The sequence below is a fragment of the Varroa jacobsoni genome, unplaced genomic scaffold (genome assembly GCF_002532875.2).
Source record: "Varroa jacobsoni isolate VJ856 unplaced genomic scaffold, vjacob_1.0 scaffold_1171, whole genome shotgun sequence".
NCBI lineage: Eukaryota > Metazoa > Arthropoda > Arachnida > Mesostigmata > Varroidae > Varroa > Varroa jacobsoni.
The window spans coordinates 112,882-128,258 of NW_019214073.1; the positions used below are offsets into that span (position 1 = coordinate 112,882).

Genomic DNA, 15,377 nt, shown 5'->3' on the forward strand with positions numbered 1-15,377 from the left:
CTTAAACCCGTCAGTTCAGTTCAAGTGAAACCTTTAGGACAGAACTACTTCCTCTCTCCAGGGCAGCAGTAATCGTTTACTAGATTCGGTCTGCTGTACCTAGGGTCGCCAAGCCCTTTGCCATGGCTCGTCGCCGACCGGCAGTACAAACAGCTGTCCGTCACAACGATATGGTTGTCTAGTCAGCGAATGTTCTTCGGTTCGTTGTTTGCCTTTTTCACGTTCTCGTGGTACCGCATGTACTTGTTCGAAAAACCTTGGAAACTTCAGAAAAGCTTATATTAAAGGTCTCTTTTTATTTCATCCACTTCAAAAACTTGGAACCAATTACCAATCCAAAAGAAAAAAAAGGGTAATTTTTTATAGTTTTGGCATTGAATATCGTTGAGAGTTTGCAGAAACAGGCTGTACAGAAATAAAGTCCAAAAAGAAGCGCAGCAACATACTGGGATGATTTAATTAAGATGGGTTTATCCATTAAGACGGTAACGGAGTTAAAACAACTAGATGACTCTGTGCTAGTTGTAAACTTGTGCTGGCAACAATTTTGGTAGATAATTTTTCCAATGCAAGGCCGCAAATGAACTTTATGCATACTAATGGAATATAATTGGGTTGGCATCATTGCATGACCACAATTTTGATATTGAGCTCAGTTATTTTTTCAGACAGCAGAATACAGACAAAGGAAAAAATAATTTCTCTGGAAGGGCGAGATAATCGAAACGGAAGAAGGGACTAATTGAAATAAAGTAGCACGATTAATGAAAAACTTGAGCAGAAAGGGAACGAGATCACTGTAAGAGGGTAACTGCAACGGAAGTATAGGTTGTAACCAATGGCCCGACCACGTAATAGAGTATTTGCACGAACGTAATGGGGTCACTGCAACAAGGGATAATTAGATAAGCACAGCCAAGCAAAGGGAACGTTCCGGTAGTAGTAATTAACTGATAAACTAGTAACATGATTCGTGTAGCAGGATTACGGCAATGGAACAGTTGGTGCTATTTACCGGATACTAGATACGGTCGGCTAGATGCGGTATCGGCTAACCCGGTTAGTTAAATTAACTTTAAAACGGAGGTAAGATGATTCGTTCTGTAATAATAATACGACTTAATAATAGTTTTTTTTAGTTACAATGCTGTGATATGCCCTGCTCAAGATCATGCTACAAAAGGGCACCCGGGACTCCAAGCAGAACTGTCATTTAACGACTGCTAGCCTAACAACAGACGAGCTGGTATAACAATTTTTAAATTAAATTCATAAAAGTTAAGAAAGGTAAAAATAGGTAAAAACTGTTTAGTTATAAACCACTGAACTTCATTACTATTATTTAGTTATTTATAGGAATTCGTTTGACGAGTACCAAATGTATATGATTCGCTCATTGAACCATTGTATCCAATCTCTATTATCTCTGAGATTGCAGATAGTTAATTTTTTATCGCTGGCACGTGTATGTATCAAACGCTTGTGCCACAGGACTTCGAGGACTTAATAGCCTAGAAAAATTACCATTGCCTGCACCTAAAGCATTTCGTCACGGTCACTCATAGCTCGTGTAGGCCTTAATCCTATTCGTATATAAACTCTAACAATTTCCAGCTGACCCAGAGTCAAGTAACTAGTATCATATGCACGTAATCTTGTTTTCTTCTGTTTGATAAATCGTCTAGCGTAATAATTAAATCGTACATTATTTTAGAATGACTTCTGTAGATAGTAGGCCAGAACTAAAGGCAAAACAATATGTGAAGTCGATTGACATTTAAGCGAACATATCACTGTAAGGCTCGGCCTGAATAGTTAAACGATTGCCAATAAATAGGCGCATATAAATAATACATAAGGCTTACTAAATAAGTGTAGAATAAAGAAAGGCCTTGTAGTTGGGCGACGGAAACGTTTTATCGATGGTAGACGGGGTCTTGGGGAGTGCGCATACGTTTCGTCTACTAGATTTACATTTGCAGAGCTTGACTAAAGATGACAAATAGTATGTTTAGGAAGATCTGGAATAGAAACTTTATCTGAAACCGACATCATTCTACGCTCACTTCCTCTGACACCTCAAAGAGCTTGGGAAACAGAGAGGAGTGCTGAGATAGCATTCGAATGGTAAACCTTAAAACAAAGAACTTATCGCTTGAACGAGAACTGTGACGATGTGCGCTGATAAAGCAGGCTGTAACAAAATCCCTAGGTATGGCCGCGCGAACGATTCCCTGGCGATCGCGGTTAAACATATGTTATATTTTACATCTTTCACTCGATCGCAGATATGTACACTTCGTCTCAGATCACCTAGCCACTCATTAGAATCACTCCACAGCCTCAAATGAACTTCGAAATGCTAAGTGATTTGATCTTTGACAGAACTAACCTATGTTAGTTTCTGCTATTGTTGAATCAGAAGAGTTCAAGAATTCAATAACAAATCAATGCCCGCGTCCTTCTAATGAGCTCTCGGCCCCTTCGTCAAACGATATCCTCGCTTATTATATATAATACACCCCACAAGAGCTCTTCAGGTAGGTATTTACTAGGTACACTGCAATCCACCAACGGCAAAAATATAAGTCTTGATTTGAGAATGTACACACAAGTGCTCTAAGTCAAGTTCAACATTTCGGAAACCATCTAACAATAAGCACCACAGATGATTGCTCCTTATGCGTCAAATTTCTTGAAAAAAACAGCCTACGACATTGCCTTCTAGATCGTTAAGTACATATCTGATAAGCTCTTTAGGACCCTTTGTAGTTCCAGACGATTTGTTTCTACAAAACTTTACAGGTCGCTTGTCATCGGTAAATGGTCGCTTGTGCCAGATGAGTCCTTAATGCAGCAACGATGGTGAAATCATTCGAAGAGCTTGGATTAGCTATTTATAAGGTAACAACAAAATCAACTTTGGTCGACAGAACGAAGCTACGCACTTCGAGAGAGTATGCAATTGTCGCGTCAGGTTCTATTGTACCGTCTTTAACGTGCAGCATTTATTTTTCGTTCTATTAGAGTTGTCAAGATATCAACATTCTTGTTAAATCTACCACCCTGTGCGGCCGTCTAATGTACTTTTCGAATTGAGGGGTTTTGTTTTTTTAAATGAAAGCACCATAAGGGTTTCGAGGCTGATAGTTAAACTGTTGGCGTTTATCTGCGATGGACTATAAAGTAATGTGTTCGAATGTCCCTGAGGGACCATCCGTTCTCCGATTGCTCGCCAACTTTAAATGCATGTAGAAGCGTCGCGAGTTCAATACTTACACGGTACTTGCTACTTAACTACCCTCTGTATATTAGACGATCTCTCGACTTATATTACACATAACTGGGATTTTATTCAGATCCTTTAAGCTGAATAAATTGACGTCTGGTATCAGCAGATCTTCGGCCAACGTTTTCAACCATATAAAAATGCTCGTGAACTAATCCGGGATTATTGATGAGGGACGCAACAGTTCCCATCAGGTTTCTCTGAGCATAGCTCTGACGGCCCCAGCTGAGGTATGGTAGTGAACTTCCTGGATGCTCGGCCTGATTTTAAGGGATGTTTTCGACTTTCCTCATGATCATAGAGCAGTTTAAAATAGACAGGAGTCGATCTCTTTTATTTGCCGTTCCCTTTTTCGCCTATTGGCTGTGAATGTGAAAGTAAGAGAAATAGTAGTTTCAGGCCAATTAAGAGCACCTTTTATTTCAAAAGTATACCTTCTCTAGCCTTTATAAATATTCTACATATGTATATTCCTTAGGTAACTTTTGATCTCAATGAACCGAAATGTGTCAAGAAGTTTGTAGGCTTATGGAGTGAAAAAGCTGTCTGGTAGGAAAGTTAGCTGCGGTGCTAAGCCACCAAATGCATTACAAGATCTTGCCTTAATATAAAGTGGGAAACTTCAGAAAACAGAAGAAACTGTTTGTAAAAAACAGTCTTGGAGTCAGCTTGCGGCGATTGAAAACACAGAGCATTCGGATGTCCGAATATGGCTGGCTGGTTTTGGTTACCGCAATGGAGCAACAGTCGAAAACAGTAATATTTGGCAACACCCCAATCCAGGATCACAAGACTCACATTGTCTTCTACGTCCTGTCCTAATAGGAGCCAGAAAAGGTCACAATCACCTGAAACTTTTGTGCTCACTTGACCATCTGTGTATAATTTAGCATGTACAATATGTGGCTAAGAACTATTGCCGTACCTGATGTGAGGGAACGTTCACTGTATAGTTTTGCTAATAAGATTTTTCTAGTAGGTTGCTTCAGGTAGTTGACCCACAAAGCTTATCTGCAACGAATAATTCGTTAGCACGCCATACGTTTTTTCATTATGATAACTATTTAATGTTACTCTTTTATAAGGACGTTATCAGCGAACCCGGCGGATTTTGAAATAGTAAAATTTTTCAGCTAATTTGGTTGAAGTAGCGATTTTTATAATATGTGTTGCTGTGCCTTTTTTTATTTTTTACACAGTTGCCTCAACGCTCTCGCGGCTTTTGGATAGCTACTCGTGTTTCCATATGTGATTTTTCCTTCGAAGTGAATCGGCAGTAAGGTATGTTTACCCACCAGATGCTCCTTGAGGCATGGAAAACCCTGTAGTCACACGGACTTAGATCGGGGCAATAGACGAGTCAAAATCAACGTATATTCCTTTGCCCAATAGAAAAAGCAACTGGGGCTCAAGTATCCAGACTACATTCTGCCAATCGTTCATGACTCTCTTGAAAAAGTCGGGACGGCGGACTGCATTTATCGCATTACTTTCGGCAAATATCTCATAGTAGCAGGTGTCCCGAATCTCCATCATCCTGCGCCCAAACCTGCCCAACACTGCTACCGATCTCGATTTCTCTCTAGGGCGACACCATTTTTTTGCCTAATTTTTTTCCAACTGGTGGCAGAAATTGGACCATGCTTCATCTAAAACGGCTGTGATTTCCTGTTGAACGGGTTCCCTGTTGATTAAAGTTTCACATATTGCACGTGGAGTACATCACACGCATTTTTAACTAGCCTGGAATCAATTTACAAGGGATTCATTTTTTGCTCAGTTCATGCATTTTCTGCATTTGAGTTATGATTTTGTAACACGTTTCACGTGAAATTCCAGCTTTGTGTCCTACAGAGTTTTTAGACTTCAACCTGTTTGTTTTTCATAAAAAGTCTCTTCGGTAGCGCCGGTTCGGCTTTCTTATCTATTCATCTCCTCGCTAGCCTTCAACGCTCCAATCCCCGTTCTTAAAATCGTTGCATCATTCACGTACTGTGTTTTTGCTTGGGGCCACCTTACGTAATGTATTCACAAATCTCCGACAAATTTCCGCACCGCTGTGGCCTTCAAAAACTTGATCACTGAGGGTCGATTTTGGAGACTAAAAGATGTTCTTTTTTCTGAACTTATTACACCTAGAGTAAACTCAACCGATCTTAGCTCACAAGTTTCCAAAGTAACCGAATTTCGCTAGCTAGCTAGCTAGCTGCGTATAGCTCAAGAGTTATGCGACTTCAAACCCTGCCGAATTCTCTTGCAACAGCCTATTAGTATCACTGTTTTCGACTTTTTTTTTTATTGTTAATTCAGTATATATTCACAGGCAATCATACCATTACATTAAAAAGGACAAATTTTGGAGGAAGCGAAACTCCATCGTAGGCAAGAAAACCGCAGCCTTCAACATTGTTGTAAAGCTCAGTGTATACACATCAATTCTCTTCTAGACCTGCAATTGTGTAGATTCCCAAGAAAAGGTTACGTACCGGATTATCTAGCTTTGATGAAAATCTTTATCATTAAACTCGAATTGCTCATGACAGCGATCTATTGCGCGGCTTTAGAGAACTTGCTTACGATAAATTTTAAGAAAATATCTATCTAGCTGATCTGGTCACAGTTGAAGGACTAAATTTGCTTAGGCATAACGATGTCTACAAACGTCCCGTTTATCAATCAGCATATGTTAAAAGGTATTGGTTGTCTTCATCGTGTCTCTTCTGGGTTTCAACGCCATTGGGACACATGGTAGTCTCTTTCAATCTCTGAGCGAATTTATTATCCTACGAAAAATATAGCACTTTCCGCCAATAGGGAGGGCCGTCCTTTATTTTACTTATAGCCAGCTGTACGGGGGGTGATCATTCGGCAAGACTCTATAATGAGTCTTGCCGAAATAGTGAGGAACAACAAACTATTCTTATAAGCACATCGTACACATGCCTATACGTTTTACGAGTCAAAAACACTAAGAACTTTTAGCACCCCCCGAACAAACCATAGGAAGGCGTTCTCTCTTTCGAACTGCTTTATTCCCGAGATTGTATTCCCTTGCCTTTGTTTCCTGTTCCAATTACTGTGGCATGTACTCAGCTTACACTGGATAATAATTTTTTTGAGTACAGACTCAGACGACAAGTGCGTTCCGTAGTTCTGGGGTGGTCCTTGCCTAGTTACAACAACCAAGTATCTACCGCAATTGTTTTCCTCAAGAAAGGTAGAGATTACCCTTCATCATAAAGCACTCCGTCCATTCACTTTTTTCTTTTTCCCAATGTATCTATTTTATTCTATTGTGTTCGTCTCAATGAACCGTATATCATACTATAATACAAAGCAATTTTGCATTCATCATTGTTGTGTGTAAGCGGGTATGTCGCGAACGGCTTGTGCGTGATACAACTGGCTGAACAGTTGTCTGAAGAAGTGTACCAAAGCGTAAATCACGAAGAAGATAGAGCGAAACTTTCACAAAAAAGAAGTATCGCATAAGGGAAACGGGGTTAACTATTTACCCCCATTGGACGGGCAATGGGGCAATACGGGCGGCACCTCGAAAGACGCGATACATGATCGCGTCATAAGACACACGCTCTAGCATTTTTAGCTACCTCAATCAGCAGCACGTTTAAGCGTCACGGCTTGTGTTAGCCGTCGGCCGAGAAGATCCTGGCGTACTTGGTGCATTTCGTCACGAAACGACGTCCACACAATGACGCTATTTAAATAGAGGCATCAGCTTTTCGTAATTTTGGAACATGGCTGACTCTGCTAGGATGAACCAGCTGACATCTAGTGACCTCTAGTTTAATACTTTTTTGTTATTTCTATAGGGAAGTAGGTGAAGAAGGAAAGACTTGCAGGGTACGAAACAGAGACGTGGCTGTCTTTGGAGATGTAGGCTGGTAAATTTATGGCGCGTGTTACGGCTGAACTTTAATGACGCAGGTGGCCAACTAGCGAGTTCCGTCATTACGTAAGATGGATGGGCCAGTAGCCTGTATCAGATATACTGCTCTGCTAATGTAAGCTTTCACATGATCGGTGAAAATTGATGAAGGTAAAATCAGATAAATATCCTATAAGATCGAGTACTACTACGCAATACTTGTATATTTCACAGAAATATCCATAGGCAATACAACTAATGACCAATTAAAAATCAGCCTATAGTCAATTTTCATAACGCTTGCCTATGAATGAAAAACATTAGATTGAATTGCATAATTTAAAGAAAAACAAAGCTGCCAGTACGCTTGTGTGTACAAATGCTACAGGTAACGAAGCACTAAGATTCTCGACTTGTCCACTATTATGAGTCTAAGCCGTGATTTATTATAGCGTTGAGACTATTCTAAGTTAATTATTGCATATGCCCAAGTTTACTCCTTACCCCCGTTGCTACTGTAATGAACGCTTCGTTCCAGGCTTCATGAGGGCACATCGCCTTCTATGCAATAATTTACGAACCCCATTCTTGTTTTGTATAGAGTATTATATTTTGATAAAGCTGTATGATAAAATAATTATAGTTTATTAGTATGCAATAAATTGATGCGAGCGTTAAAGGTGTGATCATTGATTATAACGATATAACTGCGTCAATGAACTGCACCCATACATTCAATACTAGTTCCTTCTAGCTGCTGTGATTGACCCACGAAAACGACAAATAGGCCTCATTACGGAAAGACGACAATTTATTTCAATCATTTGTGCCTTCTAGTATGTGTGCGCGTGCGTTTAAAACATAACTTAAATCTTTTATTAATAATAATAAGGAACAGTCAATGCACCGAAAACCCCATACATGATACGTATTATAGATGGTAAAGGAGAAAACATAGAAAATACAAATAATGAAGCACGTTTGTTCGCCTGGCACGTCTTACACTACCTTTTTTTGTGTAGACAGATCTTTACTCAGTACGATATACGTTTCCTTTGAAGAAAAACCAAACGACAAGACTCGTCTTGATTCTAAAACCAGGACCTTATTGCTGCGTCTTTTCGCCATATGACCACTAGGCAAATACACGAAAATGCGAGTAGATCACGAAATAACGAAGTGCTTGAAAACATAACATACGTAAACGAAACGGGTAAAAATAGTAATACTACATGTTATACTATTAAGCGTGATTGAATAAGCGTCCCAATAGATAACGGGAGTGCAAATCAGCTCTTAGTTTCATATATAATATCACTCTCTCGTTATTTCGCATTACTATCAGCACCAAAATTCATAAATAACCTGTACAGCAAACTGTAGACCAGTTTCCCTCTATACCTGTTTATAAATATACGTGACAGGATCGCTAAATTTTCCCTTTGTTTGACTGTGGCTTTAATCTAAAGACTAGGTTCATGGTACTATGTTACGGACAGCATGACCGTACGTTACTCCTTTTGAAACCTTCCCAACAGCTATCGCATCAGCTATTTTTTGAGAGTACAAGGCTTTTTTAGGCCAGATCGTTGTTTGCAGTTTGAAGGCAAAACAAAGCAAGACTTGTCTGTACTTTCTGAGGGTTTTTTTGAGTGTTGTTCTATCTTTTAGTATCTAAGAACCCAGCCGCTAGTTTTGGTTGCAGGAAGGCAACCAACGTTGAAATGGCTGGCCGTAGTAAGAAGATAGGTGGGGAGCTTTCCTGAAAAGCGCAGCTTTTGAAACTTGTTTAGCTCCACAAGAGAGCCATTGCCAAGTTACTTGGTAATGCCGACTCGTCGAAATGGCCCATGGAAAATGGCACCGCATTGCTGAGTTTGCAAGCTGTATGAATGAAAAAGAGAACATAGCGATGAGGCAATAGAGGTACAGGGTTTAGTAGCTGTAGAAATCGAGCCCTGTGTCCTGCTAGAATGGCTACATAAACTGGCGAGTCGCGCACCACATTGTTAGCCCCTCTGCGGCTACTCAAACTTCATTGTAGTGCCGACCTTCCTTGCCATATACCCATAAGCCCATGAAGCTTACAAGCAGTTGTGGCCGCCTCAGTTTGTTTCGAGTCGTTATCTGCATTGCTTACAGGCGACGATCGTCAAACTGACCGGGTTGTCATGTCACGTCCTCGATAGAGTCTGTCACTGCTCGATTAGCTAGCCACAAACGTGCTGTGGCCTATGGAAATCTGCTGTCACTTTGAAGCGAGTGACGCCGCACCACCGCGAAGGCGCCAAAAACAGGGAGCTTCAATCGAACAGAGAGCTTGCAACATTTGCAGTCATCCTTATATGCACACAAAGCACCCTGATAGGCACCACACCGTTAGTCATATTGTGTCATTTCAATTATTATCAACTTTCTTTTGTTTTTTTTTTCTGAATGAATTTGTGTAGATCCGGCTGCAGTGTTTGGTTCAAAAGCTGCCCCTCTTTCTTCTGTGACATTTACATATCGATGTTGGCATCCCGTTACTGAAACACTACGTTGACAGGTTTGCATCGCACGGGCGAGTCGTTTACAAGGTCGACAGACTTTGTACACATCTCAATTGTGCACCCCATACTCCCCCCGAAGTACAGCAGTTTTATGGTGCGAAAAAATTTACATCCATAATGCAAACGTATTTCCTAAACCATTGACAGTGTTAAGAATGTTTCTCCGAACGAACGATGGTTCCTATCCCTGTGCCCCGTAGAGATCAAGAATATATAATAAAATAATAAGAGAATTCATTCCAGTTTGAACTGTAAAAAAATAACTGATCATGGATTATGAAACTAGATAATGCTTGAAGGACATATTTTTCCGTGTTTTAATTAGCCCTGCGATTACATCTTATATAATATTGGTGCGAAGATAAGACGATCACCGCCCACATAGAATGGCTATGTTATGGAAAGAAGCAGGCCTACAAAGTTCAAAAAGTCTAAGCTCCGAATCCTCATTCTACTCCGTACTCCAGCTTAAAACTAGTCCTTATACAGATCGACTTTTCAACTTGAAGCATCTCATAAAGCCAGAAATAGAGAGAACTTTTACCGTTAGGAATTTGTGTTCGGAACTAACCATTAGAAATTACTTTTCTCTTTCCCAGCTCACTATAAAGTTTCACCGATCCATTTATACTTCAGCATAACCCATTCGCCTTATAGCTCAATCCCTGTTCCAGCGCAGTGCAAACACCCCATTTATTCAAATGCTGCAGTTCTTGCTGCTGTCCCTCCTACACTGCTGAGGCCCATTTCCCAACTGGGCTGCAAGCAGCTACAATTCACAGCTACAGGCCTCTTTTCTTGGGTTGCACTTTTTGCTCGGAGTACTTCTAATTCTTTGAAAGAAAATCGATCATTAGGGCTAAAGATTAGATTAGCAAAAAAAAATAGAAGAAGCGTCTTCTTCTGTTCCCACTAATCACGCCTTTCTTCCTCTCCCGTCTCCCTAAAACTAAACGACATATGTACATAAATATTACCGCAGCCCTGCCGAATATCCTTCTGTTTCTTTACTCGATCTTTCGCCCGTCACTTGATTTCTTTTTTTTCTACAGATTACATTCAATGACTGTTAATTTCTAAATATAACAAAAGCACATTGTATCAAAGTGTGTTTACTAGTCTAAGTTGCTCAGAGCACACAAACAACAACTTTCCTAAACTTCGGATAATTTAAACGACTAGCAATCAGGATAAAAAAATCAGGATTTCAGGATAAAATTTGACCGGCGATGTTCCATCCAGAGCTCGTACTCAACTATAATCCGATAAAAAGACAGACGATTAACAAGCGTTAGTGAAAGTGCGGTAAAGGTACCGCGATGGATTTAATTTAACAATGACTTACAAATAGCAAAGAGTAAAATTCAAATATTCAGCTCAAGTACTCAACGCTGTGCGTGAATATTTTTTTATACGCTTTTCTCATCGTTCATTTTCAATGGGTCGAAATCATTTCTAGAACGCTTCGTTCTTCAATGTTCTATCGTCCATCTGACGATAAATCGGCTTACCGCTGACATCGCTAGGAATATAGCGTTCGAAACACGGAACACAGTGAACGAGTAAAAGCAAAAGTTGTTTTTACTATTGTTATTATTGAACTACCACTTCTACTATTACGCTGACGAACTAACACAGTTGGGGAAAATACCAATCGTCTGCATGTTGAAACAGCGTGACGATTCAATGCGCCCTCTATCATAACACAAATAAGGAATAAATGATCTTTATGAGGCTGGCTGATTTATGCCTTTATCGTACACTCCTATTCTAAAATAAGATCTTGACATGTGTATTGGCGATTGTTGCTGATACACGTCTAGCTATCATTGGCAATATACTATATTCCATATATAGCCGAAGTACACATATTCATGCGCACGTGCAGGAACATGCTATCGACGTACACAGCTGATCTACATATGTTACGTTCATGGGCGACAAGCAACGCTTCAATCAATTCATGTTAGTATAGATCGCAACTTCACACAGTTTTTGAAATTAAAAGAAGATGGGGTACAGTTGTTGACAGTGTAACACGCCTTTCGTCTCTATTTAGTAAAAACCTTGTAGTATTAAATGTAGTATTAAACCTTGTAGTAAAAAATTTAGTAGGACTTGTAACCTACCTGCGATTGTATGCCGACAATACGAATAAAGAAACAATTATTAGATAAAGATGACTGAAATAAAAATATTGATGCGTCCTCCCTGTTGTCGACGAAAGGGCCTGCAAAAAAAGAAGGAAAATTGTGTGTGTGTGTGCGTGTGCCTATAGACCAGTTATGAAATTGCAGTACTGGCCATATAGATACGGATCCTTAAACTCAAAACGTTGCTTCCTCGACTAAAAAAATCTTGAGCTGTTTATTGTGCGAAACGACACAGAAGGCGGACCATAAAGTGGATAGTATAGGAAGTCGCAGTAAAAGAATAAAAATAAATGCAATACCCTAGTTAATCAAAGTATCAAGGCATATATTGGTCTCTTGGTGACAGTATTAGAATGTTAGTGCCGGTTACGTTTGAGTACCTTAAAATCTGCTCTAAAACACGCATTAAAACGCTACACTAAACACGAGAAGGGCATATTACTAGACATAATCATAATAAAAACATAATCCAGAATTGTACAGTCTTCGAGTTAAAATACGTCTTCAAACTTTATTTCATTTCTGATATATTCCTTTAAAAAGCCACCATATAAACATAGACACGATCCATTTATTACAAAAGAAAGTATAGGATACATTCTTTTATAACAAGTAAGGCAGTATCCACTTTATGGGCCGTTTACGCCTCTCCTAAATATTGTGTAAGCGTCTTTAAGCAAATTACGCTGCTTTTAATATTACGTTGTCCAAACGTGTATAGTATTTTCGATGTGTACGTTATAAGAGTGTAACTTCTTCAATGTTAAGAAGTTTAGGTAATACGGGTGTCGACTGAAGAATGTTTAGCTTAGAATTTTCCAGCAGTAAACGGACGATTCGTCAAAACGTAAGCGAAATTACCATTGTGTGCGTTACACTTATTCCAAGGTCCAGCTAGATTTGATAGTGTCTTCTGAAGACGTTAATATGTAAATCTAGCTAACGGACACCGGGTCTCACATTTAGGTGTTTTCCACGGTAGTACTGAACTTGCATCTCCTAGCTACAGAACCCGCTAATTTCACACGTACCTTTGGTTCTGGCCTTGGATCGACATTTATTTTAGTCCTACTTCGAGGTCTGATAGCCAGTAAACATCGGATGAGAATATTTACAGCGAGGGATATTTGAAAGACTACATTATGGGAAGTTTATGTTGATCGCTACTGCTGTTTCCTCTGCTGTAGCCTCAATAAGTGAAGTAAAAACCCTATCACCGTTTTCCTTTCTGCCTCTCTTGTATTCTCTATCAGAAACCAGCACTGAGCGCTAATTTAGACGCAGTCCTCGGGCACATCAAAGGAGGCTCCATAACTGCACGGCGAAGCTCGCTTGATTAGCGGTTTCGCGTGCCCCGTGCGGTAATAGAACAATGAAACGAGGTCCATCGGTAGCGTGGTAGCAACATGTTAATGCAAGGTAAAACCCGCCAATCGTGATAGACCTATTCCAGGCCAGCGCCGATCAGGCAGCATTCAATACCGTTTCCCTGCTGAGTCCTTTCGGTGGTGCGCGAACGAATAGACGATGGCGCCCGATAATGGTAGCTTTACTCGACGTAGCGAGTAACAACGGCACTGTTGTCTAGTCGTCTGTCGCTTAAATGATCAATTACTGCTTCCACAGGGCGGACACTCATGCTGCAGCGTGGCGATAAGCACAAAACGACACGGCACGAAGAAGCTACATAGGAGTTTTCAGGGAACAGCGATCAGTTCGGACACGCAGCAGACTCTCTGCCTTTCTGCTATCATTGTACGTCGCAGGCAGTATGTTCGTACATAAATACGCTCACGCGTACTGTTTCTTACATAAACAATCGTTGTTTCATTGTCAATTTGTATGTAGCACGAATGGCTGATTGGCTGTTTACTGTGATTATTTGACTCGGAACCGTACTTTACATACATTTTCATCGGAACAAGAACGAAACAAAGAAAGGACTATAATTTAATAAGATTATGCGACTTGATAAACCACTTCTGCAGAAGACACCCCAATGTGGATAGTGTTTATCCTATATTAGTTTCTTTGATAAATTTGTCTTCTTTGGTCAAACTATACATTCAATTTTTCTATGTATGTTAAAAATTTTCTCACATATTGCTGAGAAATATACTTTGATCCGTATGTTTGGATTCCCTTAGACATATAATGAAGTATTTTTCCTGTTTTGGGGTTGCTGTATGTCGATGCTATCTCGCATGAGTTAACCCTAGCCGTCCGGGTCAGAATGTCGAAATGACAATAGCTTCGTTTGGTTTTAAGCACCCGGTTTTTTTCTTATTAACTTTTCCTCTAATAGCATCGAGCACCTCCGTACATCTCATTCGACGACATTTTGTCCTATAGATATAGTCGCCATGTACCCTAAAGGGGACTATATTAATATGAAACTGGTCGTAACTTTAACTAGTTTTTGACGTATATCACAAGAAAATTACAAATTTCAAAAAGTCAACTATCGTAATTAGTGCTTGTAAAAAAAAGCTCAGGCAAATATGTGGGTTTTTCTGATTCCTATCCATTCTACCTATCACCTAATCAGATATATTGTACTAGAAATGCTCAGTTTGTTTTTCATTTAAGCTGGTACGTAGGTTTTAAGTTGTAACTCTTTGATAATAGAAAGAAATTTTCATATCATCCATGTTACTAAGTTTCTTTTATCTTCTACATTGTCGAAGCAGGCGGGCTATCTAATTACTATCGATATCTTCTGGATTATCTTACACTATTCGAATTGGCCTCGTATTAGTCGACTGAAGCCTTTCTAGTTTCAAACGCAGACGTGATTTTTGTGTTGATTGTAGGAACATTCAGTAAATACAAAAACATCTTTGTTGATGCTTCTCCAGAGTCATGTTGCTCACCTGATCGTTTTTAGGTGATTTGGTCGAGCACAATGGCGACTAGACAATGGCACAGTTGTTGATAGTATAAATTGACAGTTGTTGACCCCGAGAGATCCAAACAATGAAATGCTGCGAGGTTGACTCGAAGACATCTGAATGATAATTTTGCGCTAAGTTGACACGATACGCTGGACTTATGTTCGGGTAGGGAGGGGACTCAATGGAAGTCGACGATGTTGTCTAATTGTTTTTCAAGATGGGCGATGTAGCATCGTTGAAGGCGTTCAGCGGCAGGTACAATCGTTGACATCAAGATGAGTATACAAGATATTTGTGTTGTTGGTACGTTGTGCAGCTCCGTGACCGATACGAAGCCTGTGTGCGAACGCATCCATAGGATTTCAACTAATTAAAGACCAATTTACGGATCTGAACTTCATTTGTCCAGAACGTATAAGGCATGCATACAAATGACTATAGCTTTAATACGCAAAAGGGTTTCAGTATGACAGATTCCATGACCAGAGTTGATCGATGATTTTTACTTTTTATATCGAATAGTATAACGTCGTTATGAAATATTTTCATTTAACGCTTTCTCTAACGATAATAGCTAACGTTGCATCGTACCCAAGTCAC

The 15,377-nt window shown here is 39.8% G+C and overlaps 1 protein-coding gene across 4 annotated transcripts in view; it reads right to left on the reverse strand.

Moving 5' to 3' along the window:
- The window catches only part of LOC111267339 (uncharacterized), a 30,747-nt gene that overhangs the window by 7,590 nt on the left and 7,780 nt on the right, over positions 1-15,377 (reverse strand). For 2 of the 4 annotated variants that reach the window (XM_086971264.1, XM_086971266.1), the window contains one exon: positions 12,359-15,113. The exons of 1 other annotated variant lie outside the window; for it this stretch is intronic. The gene's annotated coding sequence lies outside the window, so the exon portion shown is untranslated. Of the gene's footprint in view, positions 1-12,358; positions 15,114-15,377 lie in introns of those variants that run through there. One more of the 4 variants, XM_086971265.1, reaches the window with a different exon arrangement.